Below are 21,789 nucleotides of genomic sequence, written 5' to 3'. Positions count from 1 at the left end.
TTCATAACGTTTTGGGACTCCAGCACCAGTACTGGTTTTAAGAAAATGGGTATAAATTAAATGAGAAATTTCGGAAATATTTACATTTTTCTGAAAATCTCTATCTAGGACACGATCGCATGGTTTCGACGTAGAACTACGCAATTACATAATGCAATCCACTTGTTTACTACTTTGAATATTATTTTAGAATGCATAGACATTTTTGTAATAGATTAAGTTCTTCGTTACAAGTTGATTTGATGAACGTCCTTTTACGTTTGATATGATGCATAGTACTACCAAAATATGTGAACGGAAGAATTGTCAAACGTTCATTATATTTTATACAGGGTGGGCCATTTAAAGTGGAAGCATCTGGCAACCCCATAACTTTTGACAGAGATGTCAGATTAACAAATGTCATACCGCGTTGGAAGCGTCATTTCGGTACAATTTTAACCATGGAACAATACACACCTAAACAACGCGCTGAAATTGTTCAGCTGTACATTCAAAATAACTTGGCTTTTGGCAAAAAATCATAATGTCTGATGAGGCGCATTTCAACTTGAATGGAGGAGTGAATAAACAAAATTGTCGGTTTTATGCTACTGAAAACCCTCAATTCATCGAAACGCAACCTCTTTACGACCAAAAAGTTACTGTGTGGTGTGGCATTTATGCCGATAAAGTCATCGGCCCGTACTTCTTTGAAAACGAAAATGGAGCAACGGTAACCGTGAATGGGGAGCGTTATCGGACAATGATAACCGATTTTTTATAGTAGAACGTGAACGTGAACGTTCGTGAAAATGAATTGGACAATTACTGGTTCCAACAGGATGGCGCTACATGCCATACAGCGGCTGCCACGACCAAATTATTGCGCGAAATGTTCCCCGGAAGATTAATATCGATAAACGGCGATTATGACTGGCCACCGAGATAACCTGATTTGACGCCTCCTGACTTTTTTTTATGGGGATATTTAAAATCCAAGGTATACACTGGTAAACCAAGGGCCCTGGCTGCGCTGAAAGACAATATCCGACAAGAAATTGCTGCCATATCGGCCGAAACATTGGGCAAAGTGATGGAAAATGCCGAAAAAAGGGCACATTTTGCGGTCATTTACGAGATATCATAATCAAAAAGTAGTTAGAACAAATCTCCTTGGACCAAAATAAATGAATTTCAAAAAAAATAATTTAAAATTCCACTTCTTTACTTTGCTATTGCAAAAACAAATCCATCCACTTTAAATGGCCCACCCTGTATTATTCTCTGAAATTATTGCACATTTAATGTTTACGTAGTTCTCGAACCGTGAGAGTATATTCACTTCTGGTATCTGGAATGACGATTTACCCAGGCTTCTCAGTTTAAAAGTACGTTTAAGGGAAACATATTCCGGTCTGCACAACGACCAGGGAGTACGAAACGTACTCAACACCAAAAAAAATACTCCCGAATTGCATGTATTTGCGGATTCCCCCAGGCACATTAATTTTGAAGTCCCTGTTAGGGAAACACAGCTAAGGGGGAGAAAAATACCCCGGGCTTGCATGTTTCGACAAAGCGGATTCCCCCAGGCACATTGATTTTGAAGTCCGTGTTAGGGAAACACAGCTTGGTGCGAACAAACATACCCCCGACTTGTATGTATATATGCAAAGCGGATTTCCACAGGTACATCGATTTTGAAGTCTGTGTTGGGGAAACCGTAAATCGGGCCAATCAAAACTTGGCAGTTAGGGCATTTAGATAACGCTTGAAATTTTCCAGTTATTCAATTGTTCATCTAATGAGAAATAAAATTTTATTAGTTGTGATAGCCGCGTAGAAATATTTCCTTTCAATTGATGCAAACATCTTTCTGATCTGTTGAGAAATGTTCGAGTTTAGAGATTAGCGAATTGTAATGTATAGCATATCAAACAAATCTTAGAGAATTTCCGATTCGATTGGTATGCAAATCATGAGAATTCGTTCACAGTGAAAATAGATATTAACATTAACTTTATTTCATAAAAACGTGACCTGTTTTCTGATTTGGCACCCTTCCTGAAAGACGTAGTTCTACGTCAAAATTTCCATTTTGGCTAGGTACTACTTCAAGTTGCGGGACAATGAGTCACCTTGCTCAAGGTCTTCCTTTTCAACTTCTGCGGCACTTTAATGACGCACAGGCTTCCGTTCGACACCCTCGTCTTGCTTCAGACGGAAGACAATGTTGTAAATGCTGGATCGGTTGTATCTGACGGACACGAATTGCTTCACGGTGTCCAACCTCTAAAGTAGAACTACGTCTTTAAGGAAGGGGACCAAATCAGAAAACAGCTGTGTGCTACGCAAGCGCGTGTGCATGTGTAGCGCTCCTTTCAGTTTTGTTTTAACCTCCAAACAAACTACATTTTTTTAACTTTTTCGACCGGACTTAACTTGTTCATCCATGATAGATTCCCACTCGTGGTAATCCATTGTGGACATCTGAAAGTGTAAGACTATTGTATACGGTAAAACTTGTTTTTGTGCGGCTTTTTTATGCGATTTTTTGTGCGATCGCATAAAAAATGCATCAAAAATCACTTGCGATTATTTTTGTGAAAAGAAATTTGTATTTAAAAAAAAAAGAATTTATTTTATTTTTCTATCTTTGATATGTATTTCGTCGCTCTACATAGGGACTGTGTCAGCTAATTCCCACTCTCATGTTTTGTTTTGTTTGTTTTATGTTGTCAGTAGGAGCTTATTGAAAGGAGCAAAGTGTTGATTTTATTATCGGCACATATGAGTAGGCCGTTATTTTCATAAGGAAACTTTTTTATGCGGCCCCTATCTACCGCATATTTTTTTTTTCAAATTGTGTAGCGAACACTATTTTTTGCGATTTTTTGTGCGACCTTATCCCTCGCACCAAAACAGGTTTGCGCGTAGTCTATAAGATTTAACTATATAAATAAAAATGGAAGCCCAAATGCGTTGGTAAGCGCAAAACCCGAGGAAGGAATGGTCCAATTTGAGTCGAAAATCGAAAATCGAATTCCCATATGTTCTACAATTACATCATGATAAGCGTTGTTAGACCATTCGATGTTTGCAATAATGAAAAAGATCTTTGTTCGAAAGTGGAAACGGATTTTCAGGCTCAATATCGTACTCCTATATCTATATAAATAAAAAATGGGTGGGTTATATCTATGATATAGCCGCACGGTTGACGTGGGACTACCTTAGATTAGCAATCATTTGTTTGTATTGATAAAATTCTTGATTGTATGAAACAATTTCCGAATTCAATTGTTTTACGTTTACCTTTTACGTTTGGTATGATGGCTAGAACAAAATATGAGAACGGAAGAATTATCAAACGATCATTTTATGTTACATTTCCCTCTGAAGTTTACATCTCTCAAGTGCACGTACTTCTCGAACCGCGAATTTGCTTGAAACTTGAAAGTTCATTCGTCTCTAGTGTCTGCACGATTTTCCCAGATTCCTAAGTGTTAGTGTGTTCGTGTTAGGGAAACATATTATAGTCTGCACAAAGGCAAGCGAGTACAAAAGTACTCGCAGTTTGCATTTATTTGCAAAGCCGATTTCCTCCAGGCACCTTGGTTTTGAAGTCTGTGTTAGGGAACACATTTCGGTGAGAACAAAAGTCCCCCTACTTTCATGTATTTTACAATGCCGATTTCCCTGAGGCTGCTTGGTTTTGATGGCTGTGTTGGGGAAACCGTAAATCGGGCCAATCAAAACGAGGCAGTTAGGGCGTTTAGATAACGCTTGACATTTTAAAGTTATTAAATTATTTCCCTAATAAAAAATAACATTTTATTAATTGCGATAGATGCGTAGAAATATTCCCTATCAGTTGATGCAAACATCTTTCCGATCCAGTAAAAAATGTTCGCGTTATAAGCATTCGAAATCTTTCATTTTTCGCTGCATGTTCTGTGTTTAGGTTTTAATTTTACCCCCCATATACTCCGGTTAGACGTAGTCCCAAGTCAAAATGGAAGGTCAAATGTATTGGTAGGCGCAAAATCCGAGGAAGGAATGATCCGATTTGAGCCGTTTTTACTTTATTGTATTCGTGTGTAGTATTCGAATGTGTTCCACGTAACAGAAAACATGTTATTTGCAAGTGAATCAATTTGAGATTTCCTTTTGAGTGAGACAAAGTTCGCCGGGTCAGCTAGTTGGAATTAAAAATGTTCGATTTTTGTTTTTGGGGAATCATATTTACTTCAATTCTTTTGTTATAATTTTACAATTTAGAGCGTACGTGAGCGTTCTCTTCTTTCGAAATAACTCTTGGTTTTTATAAATGAGATTAGAAATACAGGTCGGACTCGATTATACGGAGTATTGAGATTTTTTTTTCACTCCGGATAATCGAGTCATGAAAAAAAAAAGAATTTTCTCTTGGTAAACGTAATATAATTATGATTTGCACTTATTTATTAAACGGTTTTATCTAGGTTGAACCGTTTGTATGTTTGTGATTTTGTAACTTTGTATGTAGCGCTGTACCACATCAATAGAAATTCAACCCCCTTCCTGTTGACCGATTGATCTGAAATTTGGAACACATCTTTATCGCTGGTGTCATTATAAAACTACGTATTCCATGATCTTGAAAACCTAACATGGTGGCCGCTACAAAATGGCGGATTACATATTTTCTCAAAACCCCATCAATATGTATATCAAATGAAAGGGATTGACTAGTAGAATACAGTAATTTATGAAAAATGCAAATCTAAAAAGGGCCCCATCACAAAATGACTCATCAATATTGGTATCAAAAGAAAGTTCTCGACTAGTAGAACATAGCAGATCATGAAAAATCCAACTCCAAGATGGCAGCAGTCCCCAAACAACTAATTAATTTTTAAATGGTTTCATTCAGCTTGAACTGTTTGTATGTATGTTTGAATGTTTGTAGGGTTGTTCCACATTAATAGAAAATTGACCCCGTTCCTGTTGACTGATTTATCTGAAATTTGGAAGACACCTTTAGTTCTACTGTCATTATAAAACTACGTATTCCATGATCTTGAAATATTCAATTTAGCCGTCGCTAAAAAATGGCTGAATGACTTGACTTGGAGAACACGAAACATAATAAACACCATAACAACATCGCCGCCAATATCGGTATCAAATGAAATGATTTGACTAATAGAATACTAATTACAATACATACAAAATTAGGTAAGGTAAGAAATAAACGTTGGATTTTCATTATCCACAGTTAGTTGTTTCATCATATACCCCACGATTTTATTCTAGTCTCATCATTGCCCTAAATTAATGAAGGAACGGATGTGATAACTATTAACTGCAACTCGTCTAATTATTTTCTAGCTTTTAGTACAGCTCCTCTACATTAAAACCATTTAAAAAATTATATTTTTTTATTTTTTTATCTAACTTTCTTCGGAATATTTTGATGATGTACTGTATTCTATTAGTCAAATCATTTCATTTGATACCAATATTGAGGGGATTGCAAATCATACATAGTCGACCATTTTGTGGCGGCGACCTTTTCGAATTTATGTTGTTCATGGTGTAGTGTATTCTCCAAGTCAAGCCATTCAGCCATTTTTTAGCGGTGGCCAAATGGAATTTTTTAAGATCATGGAATACGCGGTTTTATAATGACAGTAGAATTAAAGGTATGTGCCAAATTTCAGATTAATCAGTCAACAGGAACGGGGTCAATTTTCTATTAATGTGGGACAACCCTACAAACACTCAAACATACATACAAACAGGGCAAACTGAATGGAGCCATTAAAAAATAATTAGTTGTTTGGGGACTGCTGCCATCTTGGAGTTGGATTTTTCATGATCTGCTATGTTCTACCAGTCGAGCACTTTCATCTGATACCCATATTGATGGAGCTTTGAAAAAAATATGGTGTCATTTTGTGATGGCAGCCAATTTGGATTTGCATTTTTCATAAATAACTGTGTTCTACTAGTCAAGCCCTTTCATTTGATACCCATATCGAAGGGGTTCTGAGAAAATCCGCCATTTTGTAGTGGCCGCCATTTTGGATTTGCAGTTTTCATAAATATTTGTATTGTACTAGTCAAGCCCTTTTATTTGATACCAATATTGATGGGGTTGTGAGAAAAATATATATGGCGCCATCTTGTGGTGGCGGCCATGTTGGATTTCCTTTTTTTCATAAATAACTGTGTTCTACTATTCAAGCCCTTTCATTTGATACCCATATTGATGGGGTTCTGAGAAAATATGAAATCCGCCATTTTGTAGGGGCCGACCTGTACTAAAAATGAATCAATAAGAATGATTACATATCTTGAGCATATTCCTTCTCCTCAAAAACGGCAGTATCAGTTCATCCGGAATATACAATATAACAAAATTTTGAATTCAATTGAATTCGAAAATTGTTTCATTCAAACAGTTAATCAATACAAACAAATGATCACTATTACTTTGATGAAATGATTACGTCAACCTTGCGGTTATACCATAGATATAACCAACACATTTGTTTCATTACAATGGAACCGTTTAACATAAAAAAGTTTTTTTACTTATTTTATTTTCTATTTCTTTGGTATATTATCTGTATTATTGGTATATTTCTCTACAATAATATCATTCAAAAAAATTTTTCAATTTTTTTTTCTTACCTTTATTTTCTTCGGAATATTTTCATTATGTACTGTAATCTATTAGTCAAATCATTTCATTTGATACCGATATTGAAGGTATTGCAAAAAATACATAGACCATTTTGTGGCGGCGACCTTTTCGAATTTATGTTGTTATGTACTCTAAAAATGTCTCGTGCATTTCAAATTTCAATGTGGGCTTTCTCATATTTAAACTTTAGTTATGAATCGTTAATGAAGCACCGATAATTTAGCTCTATGAATGTTTCGAGCTCGGTTCACTGTTTTGTCTACGAGGAACAAGAGTAACGAAAGTACTTAAGGTGAAGGTGAAAGCCATTGTAGTAGTATAGGTAAACTCACGTGTAAAAATGGGGTAATAGTGTTTGTGAGAGAAGAGCAAAGCACACGTAAATAGATCAATTCACTTATCAGACCGTGTGGCGCGTCATTGCCACAAGTCTTTGAATACAATTGAAAAAAAATAACAATTCAATACTAAAGTAAAATGTATGAACGATATGTTCCAATGAACAATTGCAAATATATATATATATATATATATATATATATATATATATATATATATATATATATATATATATATATATATATATATATATATATATATATATATATATATATATATATATATATATATATATATATATATATATATATATAGAAGATGCATTTGCATATGAAGTAAAATTTTGAATATACGCGAGCGTAACATGAGCAAATTTATAACACATGCGAATTGGGGCTCTTTTGGTATTAACAAGTTCTTCCGCATAGTAACTCTATGTTGCTAATTCCTTAATATTTTCTTTCGTTGATCGTATTGTTTTCACATATTCACGTTGGAGAGCCTTAACCCTTCTCTTCGTTGGCCGAGGCATTTTGATTGAATGTAATACATTTCCAAATCACACATTGTGCCTTCAACAGAGGTCGACTTTTTCCATTAAACAGGAGATTTTTGCCCCTGTTGGGTGTGAATAATTGCCTCCATTATTTTAAGCTATAGTGGTAAAGAGCAACCTGGTTAGAAAAATCGTCGCCCAAAAAAATCTTTCACTGTCTTGCATTCAATATTTTTATAAGCAAGTTATAACGTTCTGTCAATGGTTCCACTTGAATTTGAATTCACCATATCCGTGACCAGATCTTGGTGAAATTCAGTTTATGATCTTTCATCTCACACCATTTCTTCACCTCGACTATCTCTGTTATGCACATAACATTTTTAAGGATAGAAAATCACGGATGTGTTAATTGAAAAGGCATGCTTCCCTATTGATCAAAGGATCTGTGTTAGCTTCTGCTACTTCTCACTTCTTCCGAAGAATCGGTTGCCCATATCTAGCTTTTCGTTTCGTCTTCGTTGTTTACCAGGAGAGCTTCGACTGAATTACGCTGATCGCGAACGTGTTAATTTGAAAAAACATCACGTTTTTAGAAATAATATATATGCAACTAAAAAGTAGAATACAAAATTGTTTTATATATTAAATAATGTACATATCAAGTTGAGTAGTAGGCGTTTATTATTTGGCGTAGGCGTAGGCGTCGAATTTTTGGATTAGTAAACAAAATATGGTGCCGTAATGATTTGCAATCTATATGAAGTTTATATGAAAGAAACAAAACAATGTTAAAAATACTCACAGTTTCATGATATATTGAGCTAAAATTCTCATTACATCTGCAACTTGCTTCTTTTGTGGCTGTGATGAGCGAGTGATTTACTTGAAATTACGCGATTGTTTTACGTGAACGCATCGATCGCATAGAAAAGAATTTAGTGTATTATTCGCCTTTTCAGAAATTTATTCATGTTTATTACCAGTGTCTTAGAATATCAACAAATATTCACGAGTAACGAATATGATTTTATTTCAGTGTAAATAACTTTTTTCAGTGTGTTCAACGCTGCCCTCATTATATTGATGACAATAACAAACGGATTCATTTTGTTCATATCGCTGATGCATGAACAAAGTTGCTATAATGAATGAAAGCGACATTGAGTGGGGTTCATAACTTCGCTGTTATCTATACTTTGAATATCAAAAGCAACAAATTGATATTCATCACATTCGAAACGATATTTGTTCTGGCATTGATTTTGAGCCAACATTCAAAAATAAAAAAAACATAATCAGACTGGACCATTTAGAGAACAAAAACGCCGAAGTTCGATGAAACGAACTTTGCAAAAAATCGCGCAGGATTTTGTTTGAAGAGACGGTAACAAATATATATAATAAAATAAAAACCAACCGCACGCAGCTGCCTCAGGTTAAAAGTAAACAACAGCTGATATTCATTTGGCTAAAATGAAATTCAATTCTGGCCTCTTGAATAATCAAGATGAAAATGACACTGGGTAGAAAAATAAACTTCAAAACATATTGAAGAACAAAAGTTCATTTGCTCATATTCACTGGTTGTCTGGATCTGTCATTTTGATTTTCGTTTGGAATATATAGGTTTTCGATGCAACCTAGCCCGAAAATCTATGCGTTTGAGTTTATCGAAGATGATTTTTTTCAACACTGTTTATTACCATTATTTTTTGTTTTCTATTCTTCTAACCATTCAGTGCCAGAAAATCTATGCAATACCGATCTAATTATATACTGGACAACAACAGTGCTATTTCTTACGACGAAAATTATGAAGCACTTCATATTCTTATACTAACCCCAGGTTCCTCGAACACGATGCTGTACTTCTAATAAGTAAAAATCCGTAAATAGATTGAATTAAAACCGGGTCAACTTTATGTTTAGACAACGTTAAACGCTGAGAAAATCCGCCATTTTGTAGTGGCCGCCATTTTGGATTTGCATTTTTCATAAATATTTGTATTGTACTAGTCAAGCCCTTTTATTTGATACCAATATTGATGGGGTTGTGAAAAAAATATATATGGCGCCATCTTGTGGTGGCGGCCATGTTGGATTTCCTTTTTTTCATAAATAACTGTGTTCTACTATTCAAGCCCTTTCATTTGATACCCATATTGATGGGGTTCTGAGAAAATATGAAATCCGCCATTTTGTAGGGGCCGACCTGTACTAAAAATGAATCAATAAGAATGATTACATTACTAGATAGATTGATGTCCTTCGTTCAAGTTGGTTGATTGGCTTCAAGTTTGATAGTATTGCCTAGTTAACTTCAAAGTGAATTCTGCGTTGGCGAAATAACCAATCATTTATTGGATGTCCTGGAAATTTATCATGGAATCTTGTTTCTTTGGAATGAGCATTGATTTGAAAAAAAAAAGTACGCTTCGAACGCAATAAATACCGAATATTCGCAGTTACTGCCGCAGTTACACTCCGGACTTAATTTGTCAATGACAATTGAATAAGACATATTTCAATTTCATATTCATCAAATATTAATTTTAATTCGAAATTTTCTTTTTGCAATAAATTGGCTTGGATGTTGAAGAGTGATAGTGCAAGTTCATATCAAGTATCAGGCACAATTTGGAATTTAATGAGTACATTGACTCCGCTTCATTGTTTCATATTCAAGAATTTTAATTATTCATGAGCACGTGCTCCCGTGGCCGAGTAGTTAGCGTCCTACATTATCCTGCCGGGGGTTCAGGTTCGATTCCCGTTCTGGCCGGGTGGTTTTTCGTTAAAGAAATTTCTTCCGACTTGCACTGTGGTCACGTGTAAATATTCTAGAACTTGCCACTCCAGGATACATTCAAGGCGTGTTATTCGGCATAGAAATCTCAACTAAGTAGTACTAATAAAAATGACGCAAGTAATACTTACGATGAGAATGCAAAAGTTCCACTGGGAACGTTAATGCCATCCAAGAAGAATTATTCATGAGTAGTTCTTGTATAACACAATAATCGACTTCATGCGTTCATGCGTCAGATATAGTCAAATCATGCGAGGATGATATATGAGTCGACGAAAGTTTATTGGCCGCAGAATAAACGAATTTAATTGGGCCATTAATTTGTACCAAAACCGACAAATTATGTTATTCTGACAGTGAAATGAGCAAATTTGATAATTAAACATTGTTGGTTAACAATGAGTGATAGCGTGTTAAAGACCCACCGAAATGATAAGGAAGTCGTAGGTCTTGGATCACTAACCCGAACAAAACAAATATATCATAACATCAAAACCAGACCCGCGTCTCCGTTCCGGTTGTAAAAATTTTTTTTTCATTGTTACCATAATATTTACATTACATTTCCGACAACCCTTTCACGTGAACAAACCAGTATCCGGTTAATTGCAGAGGCATCTTCAAAACAAGAAGTGATTTACGTCATGCACGGAGTTTTATTATCAGCCGTCAGCTGCGTTTATCAATAGCACATACAATGGGATCCTCGTCAGTTGATTATACCACTCGTGGAGAGATTAGTACAATCGAAACAATTTGATTGGTAATTCTTCCCGTGAACATTTGATATTGAAACTTTCAGGGTGACAAAAAGTTTGTCATATATTATTTTCTGAATAGCATTTCGATCTATTTTTCACGCGCGTCCTATTTGAATTCCGGGGAAATTATTTCATGTGAACTTTCTTCTACTGTCGATGTTTCCTTTCTGTACTCTAATTATCTTCTTTCTACAAGGAGAATACTGACCTTTAATTTATTCAATGTGATAATGAGCTAAACAAGGTTACCTCTAATGCGAGTTACGTTCGAAAGTCTCAAACGAAGTTTTTTCTAGGTGTTTTCGCTCTCTCTTTTATATTCTACTAGCTAACCGGGCGAACTTCGTCCCGCCCAAAATTGATTTTTTGTAATGAAAATTCACGTTTCCCTACCAAACGAATCTTCTAATTGACCATTTATTTACAATTTCCTCTTACTATAATTTTCCTAGTACTTCTACCAAAACTCGTAATTATAATATAAAATTGTTTTTAGACACAGTTCTCGTTCAAGATTCTTCAATCACGTGCAAATATGTTTCTCGATTACATGGAATACATGTTTGATACAGACAGTTCAAATTAAACGATTCCTTCCTTGATTTTTGCGCTTAATAACACATTTGGCGATCCATTTTTGTTTATATAGATAGATATAGAAGATCTAGAGGTGCGTTTTTTCACTTGAAAATCCATTTCCACTCTCGAACAAGGACCAATTACGCAGCGCAAACAACAAATGGACTAACATATGGTTAGTTGAAATGTGTGTAATATTTGTGTATATAAATGACGAATGAAGTGACACGGAATTATTTACAGAATGCTATAACATATGGAAGAGATATAGACCAATACAATACTAGGCAAGCATGTGACCTCCGAACCATGAACTTTCGGATGTCTTGCACCCAAAACTCAATTTTTTATAAAGGGTATTTATGAGTTTTTTAAAAGGGTATATACGATTGTATAATATACAGCTCCGTGGAACAAAGATAACAACTAACCCCAGTATATTCCAAAATGGTTGCAAGGAGTTTTTAAAGAATAATTTGGAATTGTGACCTGTTCGATAGCCAGTGTTATTGTGTAAATTGACGAAGTAATGACGGATACATTCTTTCTTTTGTATTTGTTTGTGTATGTGTTTTTTTGTTTTATTTAAGTCTGACTAAAATAATGACGGAATTTAGTTTACTTTTAGTTTTGTTTGTTATTAGTTGATTGAAACTATTGTGAAAATCTACAATAGTTTGAGCATCGTGCGCGTTGACAGGCCTTAAAAATATAAATTGAACAAATGCAAAAGAAAATTAATTTACAAGAGTAATGAACTTCATTTAGAAGGGTCCAATGTGAAAACTGGAATGACTCGTATAGCCCAACCGGAATACTTGTAAGCTTATCTGTGGGGATGGTTATGAGGAGATTTTCTGGGCTGTGGCAGAACTGATTGCGAGTTCCAGTATACATGTTTGTACCCCGAAAATGAAGGGCCTGAATTGTTGGCTAGAATTTGGCTTGGGTTTGGTCGGCTGTCTGGGCTCGATAACGATCGTATTAACAGACCGTTATCGGGAATCTAGTAAAGCGGGAAGCCTCTTGTAAATTCACGACTGATAGGGCATATGTATTGGGTTCAATTCCCGATCGGTCAAGGATTTTTTCGGATTGGAAATTTTCTTGACATGCCATGGACGAAATGCACTCACGAAATGTCTTATCCTAACATTAAATTATTTTTAAGGTAACTCGTCCAGCTCAAACCTTTGTAAGAGAATGAGGTGGGACCAGTGTTGCCACACGTATAGATTTATCTGGAAAGTTACAGATTTTTTCGTTATTTTCGATACAGATTATGTATGGTACAGGGTACAGATTTTCGTGAAAAAAGTACAGATTGACACAGATTTTTGCCTCGTGTGAAGGTTATTACATTCGAACAAAGCAAAATTGAGGTACCTGACGTCTTTTACGCCGTTGTATTGCTTGGTGCTGCTGATCATAAAAGTATCTACAATGCAATAATTGATCAGTTTCATAAGGACGGAATTCGTTAAAAGGATCGTTCGAAAGGATTCGTGTCGAACGATGTGACCGTGATGATGGGGGCTGGCGGCGGTGGTGAAGAGATGCATTTCACGATTTCCAGAGTCAATTTTGTTTTTCGCCATTTAGTATGAATGTGACAAAAATAAGACTGCTTGCAAAGTATTAACTGCCCCAAAGATTGAATGACAAAACAACAGTTGCTTTTTTGGGGTACGTTTTGCCCAAGATCGTTTAAACAGATTAAATCGTTTGTTCAAGGCTCGAAAACCTGAATTCACGAATCTTACGTTAATTCAATGTCCAATGCTTTTGAATTTGAATATCATTTGAAAAGCGGCAAGAATTTTTAGGTTGGAATGGCAGCAGAAGAAACTATCAGAACAATGGACAGCGAAAGACAGTTCATTTTTAAGAATATTTATCGCAGTTTTTTCGTGGATTTGATCAAGCAAATGAGGAAAAGATTCGATTTTGATGATACGATTTGCATTAACGTTGTGTTCGAGGTGTAAGCTTCGAAATCGGCTCAACAACCATATGATAAACGTTATTTTGAGATCAAAAGATTTGACCAAACATCGTAGCGGCAACTCGAAAATTTTAATGAATAATAGTATGCAATCTAGGTTCAGAAAACTATGCAGAAGCATCATCAAACACACGAATAACTTGCAGATGTAAAAGTAGTATTTGTATTTAATAAATGAGTATTTCTTTCATGCTAATAAAATAGATTTTTCTTTACAACGAATATTTTCGGTGGTACAGATTTTTGGAAAAAAAAATCGAGGAGTTGTATCCGCTTAGGACGTAGATCGCGTAGTCATCCTTTATTTAAATTTGTTGGTCATTTCGGAGATTACTTGCGAATAAGTTGAAATTTCATAAATGACTCTTTAGTAAAAAGTTCCGAGGACCCTGAAAAGGTTTAATGGCTTGCGGGGTTTTGTAGAATCTTTTCGAGAAGCAATGATTCCTTCTTGCCTTTGCGAGAACAATCCACTAATTGGTCATATGTCGCAATTTGTTTCTTTATATCAATGCACGCATTGCACTGAGTATTTAACGAGAGGCATCTTCCATGTATCGCCATTCAAGAAGCAGCAAACACGCGTCTAACAGATACACACAGTTGCAACGATAAAAATGAAACATCGTGAGAATGACCGTTTATGAAAAATTGTTTCTCGACTCTCGGTCAAAACCGTCAACAAAGCTAGGAGCTTGTTGCATCAGAATAGAGCCGATGCGCACGAGAGCAAATGCAAATGACAACTAGAAGTATCGAAGGTGTGCTATTTACATGTACAGGAAATGAACAAGTTCCAAGTTTCGCGCAACGAAAACAAGCAACACGCACAAAACCAAACACTGATGGCTAGAAGCGATTTTTAATCATTTGCACTCTTCTCTTTTTTCGCCTGCTTTGCCATGGCTCGGATGATTGTGTTCTTTGTTGTTTCGGGCACAGAAAGATCTAGAGAATTTTCCTCACAGGAGATGCAATACTTATACGCTGGCGACAGTTTACTGACTATGCAAGGGTGGAGTTTACTTCGCAAATATTCTCTTTTCGCTATCCTCCTTCGTTGTTTCTATTCTAGCGGCTGCATAAGCTGCCCGTTATTGACAACTCTGTTCGAGAAAGCACACAAATGGACAGAACAAATGTATGGGGAAATGGGAATGCTTCTAATTTTCACCAATTCAAACCATAAACAGACTATTGGATTGTAATGTATAGCATATCAAACAAATCTTAGAAAACTTGCGATTCGAAATTCAAATCATTAAAATCCGTTCACAGCAAAATATAGTTATGAACGTTAACTTTATTTCATAAAAACGTGACCTGTTTTCTGTTTCGGCACCCTTAATGTAAGTCGTAGTCCTACGTCAAAAGTACAGATGAGGATAATTTTTTTGTCCCCTCTGGTACAGATGAAAGTGTGGCAACACTGGGTGGGACCATCATTATTTGAAAAAAACTGCCGCGATTTACGCCGCAACATTCGATGACATCAATGGCCGCATTTTTTTCGTGTCCGCATTTTTGCTAATTCAACCAACATAGAAAAAAATCATGCCAAATAAATTAAAGAAAATGAATCCCTCTCTGATTTTTTGAGGCCTTATACATAAGTAGGCAGCTAACCAAAATTACAATTTTAATTATTACAGCGCAGACTCGATTATATACAGTTTTTGATTTCTTTTCACTGTATATAATCGAATCCTGTATATAATCGAGTCAAAGATTTTTTTTTATTTGTTTTTTTTTGTATATATTTTTCGTTTTTCGAAAATAAAAGAGGAATTTGATTTTTGATTCTTCCCCTTAAAGTCAGAAAACACCTTTCTCACACGAAAAAAATAAATTTATCCAGATTCTCTCAGGAGGTTATAGACGATCATATTTGATGATAAAAATTCTCCTATTCGAATTTCAACAATGACAGAGTTATAGAACTTTTTTTTTGTTTCGGACTCTGTTGCCTCAAACAGGCTCTACATTAAAATGTACGCTACGGAAGACGATTCCGATGCTTTCATTTGAAAGATGAGAAAATTTAGTACAGGATATAGGAGTGGAACAACTAAATTAGAGGATTTTAATAACATTTTGGAAGTGGAAGCTCAAAAGTTAATAATTTTTAACGTGTTATTATTAATTTTATCCTGAAAATTTATATCAAACTAGATTGTTTCTATCAATTAAATTGAAGTTCTTTTACCGCTCTACAATTTGTTCTTTGACGCCCAACTACTATCTTTCTCAATTTGGCTGCAATATCGATAAAAACAATTCGTGGTGAAAATTCAAGCAAAATCTTCAAAAATCACGATTTTTACCCAACTGTACATATAATAGCCACCTTAACGTTGAAAGATTACATTTTTTCTCGAAACAAAATATATTTGAAATATAAAAAAAAAAAATTTCAAACTATATATAATCGAGTCCAAAATTGCATATAATCGAATCACATATAATCGAGTCCGACCTGTGTTTGATCAATTTGAATTAGGATTGATTTATTGATTTCATCTACATGTTAAATACACTTAAAAAAACAGAACTTCGGATAAGCCCTCATAAAAAATCAGTCGAAATTAAAATTGATCAAATGATAATAAAAATTGTAATTATGAGTTGCTGCCACCTTAAATACAAATTTTGAAAAAAAAAATCGGAAAGCGGCGGCCGTTTAATTTGGCGTAGATTCACCCGATAACTGAAGACTTCCTTCGAAGAACTCTGCTAAAACTCCAGCGAGAATTTGTTTATGATTAATTAAATAAAGCGAAATCGAAAGCCTTTCGTGGAAGAGTCACATCAAGATTTCTGCTTATGTGACTCTTCCACGAATTGTTACCAATTTCGATTCATGAATGAAGAAAAAAAAGTTTATTATGTAGTTTTGAATGGTTCTATGAACTGGTGAACTTTATCTCAGTCATAACACATAAAAGGCAGCGTCTTAAATATCCATTGAGTGACAAACATGAGTTCTACTTCTGCATATTAACATTGTCGCATTGCAATGCGAGAGAAGTTGAAACGTTCGACAAATTAAATTGAAAGGACGATTGATACCATCCAGACGATGATATCAAATCAACAATACTCTACTCGCGAAATAAATCACGGCACAAAAAATCACCGATTTCAATAACATGTTTACCTTGTAACATGCGGTCAGCCCATACCGTAGCAGTAGTGTTAGTGTTTCACCCCGTTTCCGGCACGATAAATGCGTTCATTCTTCTCGATTCGACAGGTTGACTGACCGTCTGATGGATGGTATTAATCGTGGCTTCAGCGTGACTCGGCACTTTTCAGTACCTATCAGCTGAGTGGGGTAGGAGTCTCGATGTTTATGCCGCCTCCAAAAGGTGAAAACAAAAATTGCATTGGAAGGTAAGGTTACGAAACGGTGAACCACACAGGAGTAGAGGAAAGCTGAGAATTTATATCGCCTGTTTCGTTATCGTTTATCCATCGTTCAATTGAAATCGAATGAGCAGTGGGTGGAACTAACTATTTAGTTCAATAAGGAAGCTAATTCCTAATATAATTCGTCATGTCGCGTTGAGTGACACCGATAATCATTTCCCTGATAATACAATCGGCGAAGGAAGTTCAGTTTCAAGAATTTCCAATATTTACTTCCTATCAAGATGCACCTAAAGTTCAAATATGTACGCGTCCAAATTCACGAGATCCAATTCCTCCAAGTGCGAACACGCGAAACGAGATCATTCCGCTAGCAGGCGACTTACCCGCAAAGTTCAACAATGTTGAGTACAACTGATTACAGCGTTCTGGACAGACAGCAGACAGATAACCTCTTACTACACATTAGCAGCACAAAGAGCGACTATCAGCTGATCGTGTTACAGCTACTATCGACGGGTCGACTTAAAGTCTGCTAGTGCTATCACAATTTCACCACAAATTTTTTTTCACCACTATTCACCACCGGTTCTAGGGGACACTTTTCGGCTTCCTTCAGAAGCCAACTCCAAGGCACCGACTGTTACTGCCCATCGGAGGCATGCCGCTCATTTTATATAGTAGAAGTGAAATTTCTAGCGTGATGAGACACATCTACTTTTGTTTCAGCAGCCCGATATCTTCGATTGGGTTTCCCGAGTTTCGCTTTCTGTAATCACGCTTGTTGCGGCGCACGCGTTTGTTTAAATATGTACCCTCTTCTGTGACACCACAGGCGGACGTAACGGTCGATACTTTTGGGGAGGCAAGCAAAGGGACTCTCCCGGGGGGCACCGATTAAAACTGGCTGCACCGGGTTCGCTTGGCAATAGGAATGAACGCCGAACGAGGTAAATATGTTCCGAGGGACGACTTATGGTCGTCGTCGACTACGCCGTGGAACGTGTTGTTGATTCTAGCTAATCGCGGTGTACACTGAGCAACCGTCGTTGGGGCAGACACTTGCGTCGATTGCGAGGCAACTTTCATAGTTACTTCGCACACAACACAAGAGAGAGAAAGAGAAGCTACAATTTCTGAACGAAGAAACCGAACAAGTATTGACGGACAGAACAGTCAGAGAGAATTATTGAAGTTGCTTTCGTTGCATTTTGACGTGAGGTTTCCTCTTTCGTTCGTTCTCAGTCGTGTCAATCGTTAATGTCTCTTGATTATCAAGACGCTGAATGATGTCGTAAAACGATGTCTTGATTGAACTCTATGAGTTATGTAGTCACTTTTCCATTGAAAAGATTTAAATGTCATTCATGAAAATTTGGTCAAACGCTTTATGATATTTTAGGAGACATGCGTGGTAAACAACTATATCTCATATTAATTCATCTATTCTCAAGCACGAAGTTGAATTTCTCTTCTTCTTCTTCAATGGCACTAACGTTCCTAGAGGAACTTCGCCGTCTCAACGTAGTATTACTTGCGTCATTTTTATTAGTACTTAGTTGAGATTTCTATGCCAAATAGCACGCCTTGAATGCATTCTGAGTGGCAAGCTCTTGAATACGCGTGATCACAGTGCAAGTCGGAGGAAATTTCTTTGACGAAAAATTCCCCCGACCAGAACGGGAATCGAACCCGAACACCCGGCATGTTAGTTATGACGCTAACCACTCGGCCACGGGAGCACAAAGTTGAATTTCTATGGTATCTAAATCTACATTCTTCTTTTCAAGAAGATTCATATCAAATTTCAAAAAGGGCATATGGTGACTTACATATGGGTTCGGAGAACAACTAGTTCATCGCTAGCGAATAGACCATCCGGGTTTTTTTTAATAGACCAATAGTTTTCATTTCAGTTCATATTTTCTTGGATGGCATTAACGTTCCCAGTGAAACTTTTGCCTTCTCAACGTGGATATTACTTGCGTCATATTTATTAGTAGTACCTAGGTTGAGATTTCTATGCCGAATAACACGACTTGAATGTATTCTGGAGTGGCAAGCTCTAGAATACGCGTCATCACAGTGCATGTCGAAAGAAATTTCTTTGACGAAAAATCCCCCGGCCAGATCGAACCCGAACCACCGGCATGATAATGTGGGACGCTAACCACTTGGCCACGGGAGCAGTTCATATATTAGAACCATAACTATGCCCAAGAAAGGCTGCGGAACCGCGTTGGATTTTTTTTAAATTCCACTTCATAATTAAGCTTTCTTTCCAACTTTAGTTTAGATTGCTTTATTTTTGTAGGGTCTTAATACTGCTCATAAGCTTCTACTGAGAACTTTCTCCAGCCATTTTTACCACTTTATATCAATCTTTCTTGAGTGTCACAGCACTGTTTACTGGTTTTGTGTGTTTCCTCAGCTCATTTTTTGTCTGAGCTCAGAAAGATCCGATGCAGTGAGACTCGGGGCAGTTTGGTGGATGCATATTCTTCCTTAGCTTATTTTCTAATCGAAAAACTACTCAAGGTGCCCAATTTATGCAAAATCCGTTCAATGCGGTTTTTATGCATAATACTGTTAAATGCCGTTTTCATCAAACACTGTGGCGTCAACCTGCCGGGCCGGGAGTTCAATATTTCGACAATGTTTGCCTTATAACTATGTTATTAATATGAAACCGATTACTCGCGGTTGGCTGGATGTTAGTATTACAAGTTGTACCGTCGAGCGGTAACCGGACCCTACGTTGTTTCAACGTCTTTCAACGTAGGGTCCGGTTACCGCTCGACGGTACACAAGTGTTTTCGTAATTGTCATGTTGCTGATTTCAATGCTCTGTACCTGTGCCCGACACTGGATACTTCCTATTGGGATGCAGCTGACGACCATCAATCAGCAACGCCCCCTAGTCTGTACCCCATATCTAGCGTGGTGCGTCTTCTCGACTCGAGGAATCCAGGATAGAATGGTCACTAGTCAATGGCGATATATATTTTTTTGTTTATCGATCCTTCGCTTATTTTACGTCATCTTCAAAAACAACTGTTCTGAACAATCACAGTCCTACGTCGAACTTCCGTCCGTTCCCCTAGACTCAGACCCTTCTCCTTTATTATCTTCGCTTATTTTACGTCGGTATATTTCCGCTACGTTTAGTGCCAATCCCCGACACCAAGGAGGTGACTCCATTACGTGTTTCATACACATTAGACTCAACACCTCGTAAACCGGGGCAACAACTTTACTTCCCTTCCGAAGGAAGACGAAACCAGAGAGTTTTCGCCTCAGAAAATCCCAACGACGCCAGTTGAGATTGAACTTAGGCCGGCCGGGTGAAAATAATACTAACCGCACAACCATCGACGCCGTCTATTCTTGTTTAGCACGTGAAGTCCCGCGCTTAACACGTGTTCTTGCTGCGCTTTCCATTCAGCCCGCATCAAGAGCGTTTGCACAACATCAGTGTCGGTCCCAGAAAATAGTCATAAATATTGTAACACATTCGAAAACAAACCGTATATTATTTTCTTTCTAACGAAGAGCTCAATGTCCGTCCCTAGGAGCCGACGCGGGGTCCAAAAAGTTTTATGAACGAGATCTCGCGAAAAAATCGCGCCAATCGCGAGATGAAGTTTTGATTTTTAATCACACAATATAAAAACACTCAAATTAAACATTCATTTCACCGGAAACTACTAAATATATTCTATTATTTTTCATCAATATACTCACTCGAGTCTCAGTTCACTTTACACTGTTTCAACTGGGTTTCCAATAAGACTGCACATAACGCCACATCACTCCACAGTTTGGTAACGCACCCATCCAGTCTGTAACGTCAATTGACAGCGAATCACTTTCGTAATAATCAAATCGCACAGAAATCCATCGACTGTTTTTTGTTCACTGTTTGATCTACATTCATGTTACTAAACGGGTTCGCAAATTAGTTCTCCTTCTTGAGAGAATTTCCGAGTATCAATCAATGCATTTTGATAACAAGTTCTTAGCATTTTCACAACACAAACACTCTCTTTTCCTATCACTCACTGTTCTGTTGACATTGCGGGGCAGCGATTCCTGCTTTGCCTTTCCATGACCTTCGCAATGTTGCGCGATATTTTGGTTGAGTTGGGATGATTTTTTTTGCGCGCAGCACGTGAAAGACAGCGTAACGTATTTAGTTTTGAATATAATATGATAAAATTTGGAGGACGGTTTTATTAACAAAATTCAGAATGACTGTTCTGTTCTATGATGAAATTGAATCTATAGAGAGGTTTCGCGATGCACAAATGTATTCTGTTTTCTATGTTATCGAAAGAGTATTAAATTAATTTACTATACAAATTCTCATGAACCATCGACAATTGTAGATGATTCTTTTCTTCTGCATTCGACTGGTTGAATACAAAACAATATGTTGAGCAAATAGTTCATGAGAATCTGTCCCATATCTATATCATCCAAGCGGTTTTTTATCCCATTTGTTTATTTTATGCTTATTAGCATTTAGCTGTAACAGAGCCAAATTTTAATCGTTTTCGTGTCACATGTTTATCATATCTATAAATAGAATATAACACAGTTGCCATTTTTCGGCGTAAGAGTAATTCTATTCCATTGAATATGGTGCATTTACACAGTAGCCATTTAGGCGTAAGAGTATTCCTTCTGTTATTCCATTATCCAAGTTAGACCACCGGACAGCGGAGACAGTTGATATGATCATTGTTGAAT

The 21,789-nt window shown here is 36.6% G+C and overlaps 1 protein-coding gene across 3 annotated transcripts in view; it reads right to left on the bottom strand.

Moving 5' to 3' along the window:
- LOC129769149 (solute carrier family 26 member 6-like) overlaps positions 1 to 21,133 on the bottom strand; it is a 48,833-nt gene extending 27,700 nt beyond the window's left edge. Inside the window, exon 1 of one of the 3 annotated variants that reach the window (XM_055771237.1) lies at positions 20,782 to 21,133. The gene's annotated coding sequence lies outside the window, so the exon portion shown is untranslated. Of the gene's footprint in view, positions 1 to 16,825; positions 16,896 to 17,423; positions 18,069 to 20,781 lie in introns of those variants that run through there. The other 2 variants (XM_055771236.1, XM_055771239.1) reach the window with 2 other exon arrangements.
- Positions 21,134 to 21,789: the final 656 nt, after the last annotated feature.

This window comes from Toxorhynchites rutilus, chromosome 2 (assembly GCF_029784135.1).
Source record: "Toxorhynchites rutilus septentrionalis strain SRP chromosome 2, ASM2978413v1, whole genome shotgun sequence".
NCBI classification, from domain to species: domain Eukaryota; kingdom Metazoa; phylum Arthropoda; class Insecta; order Diptera; family Culicidae; genus Toxorhynchites; species Toxorhynchites rutilus.
This window is presented reverse-complemented; position numbering and strand designations above follow the sequence as displayed.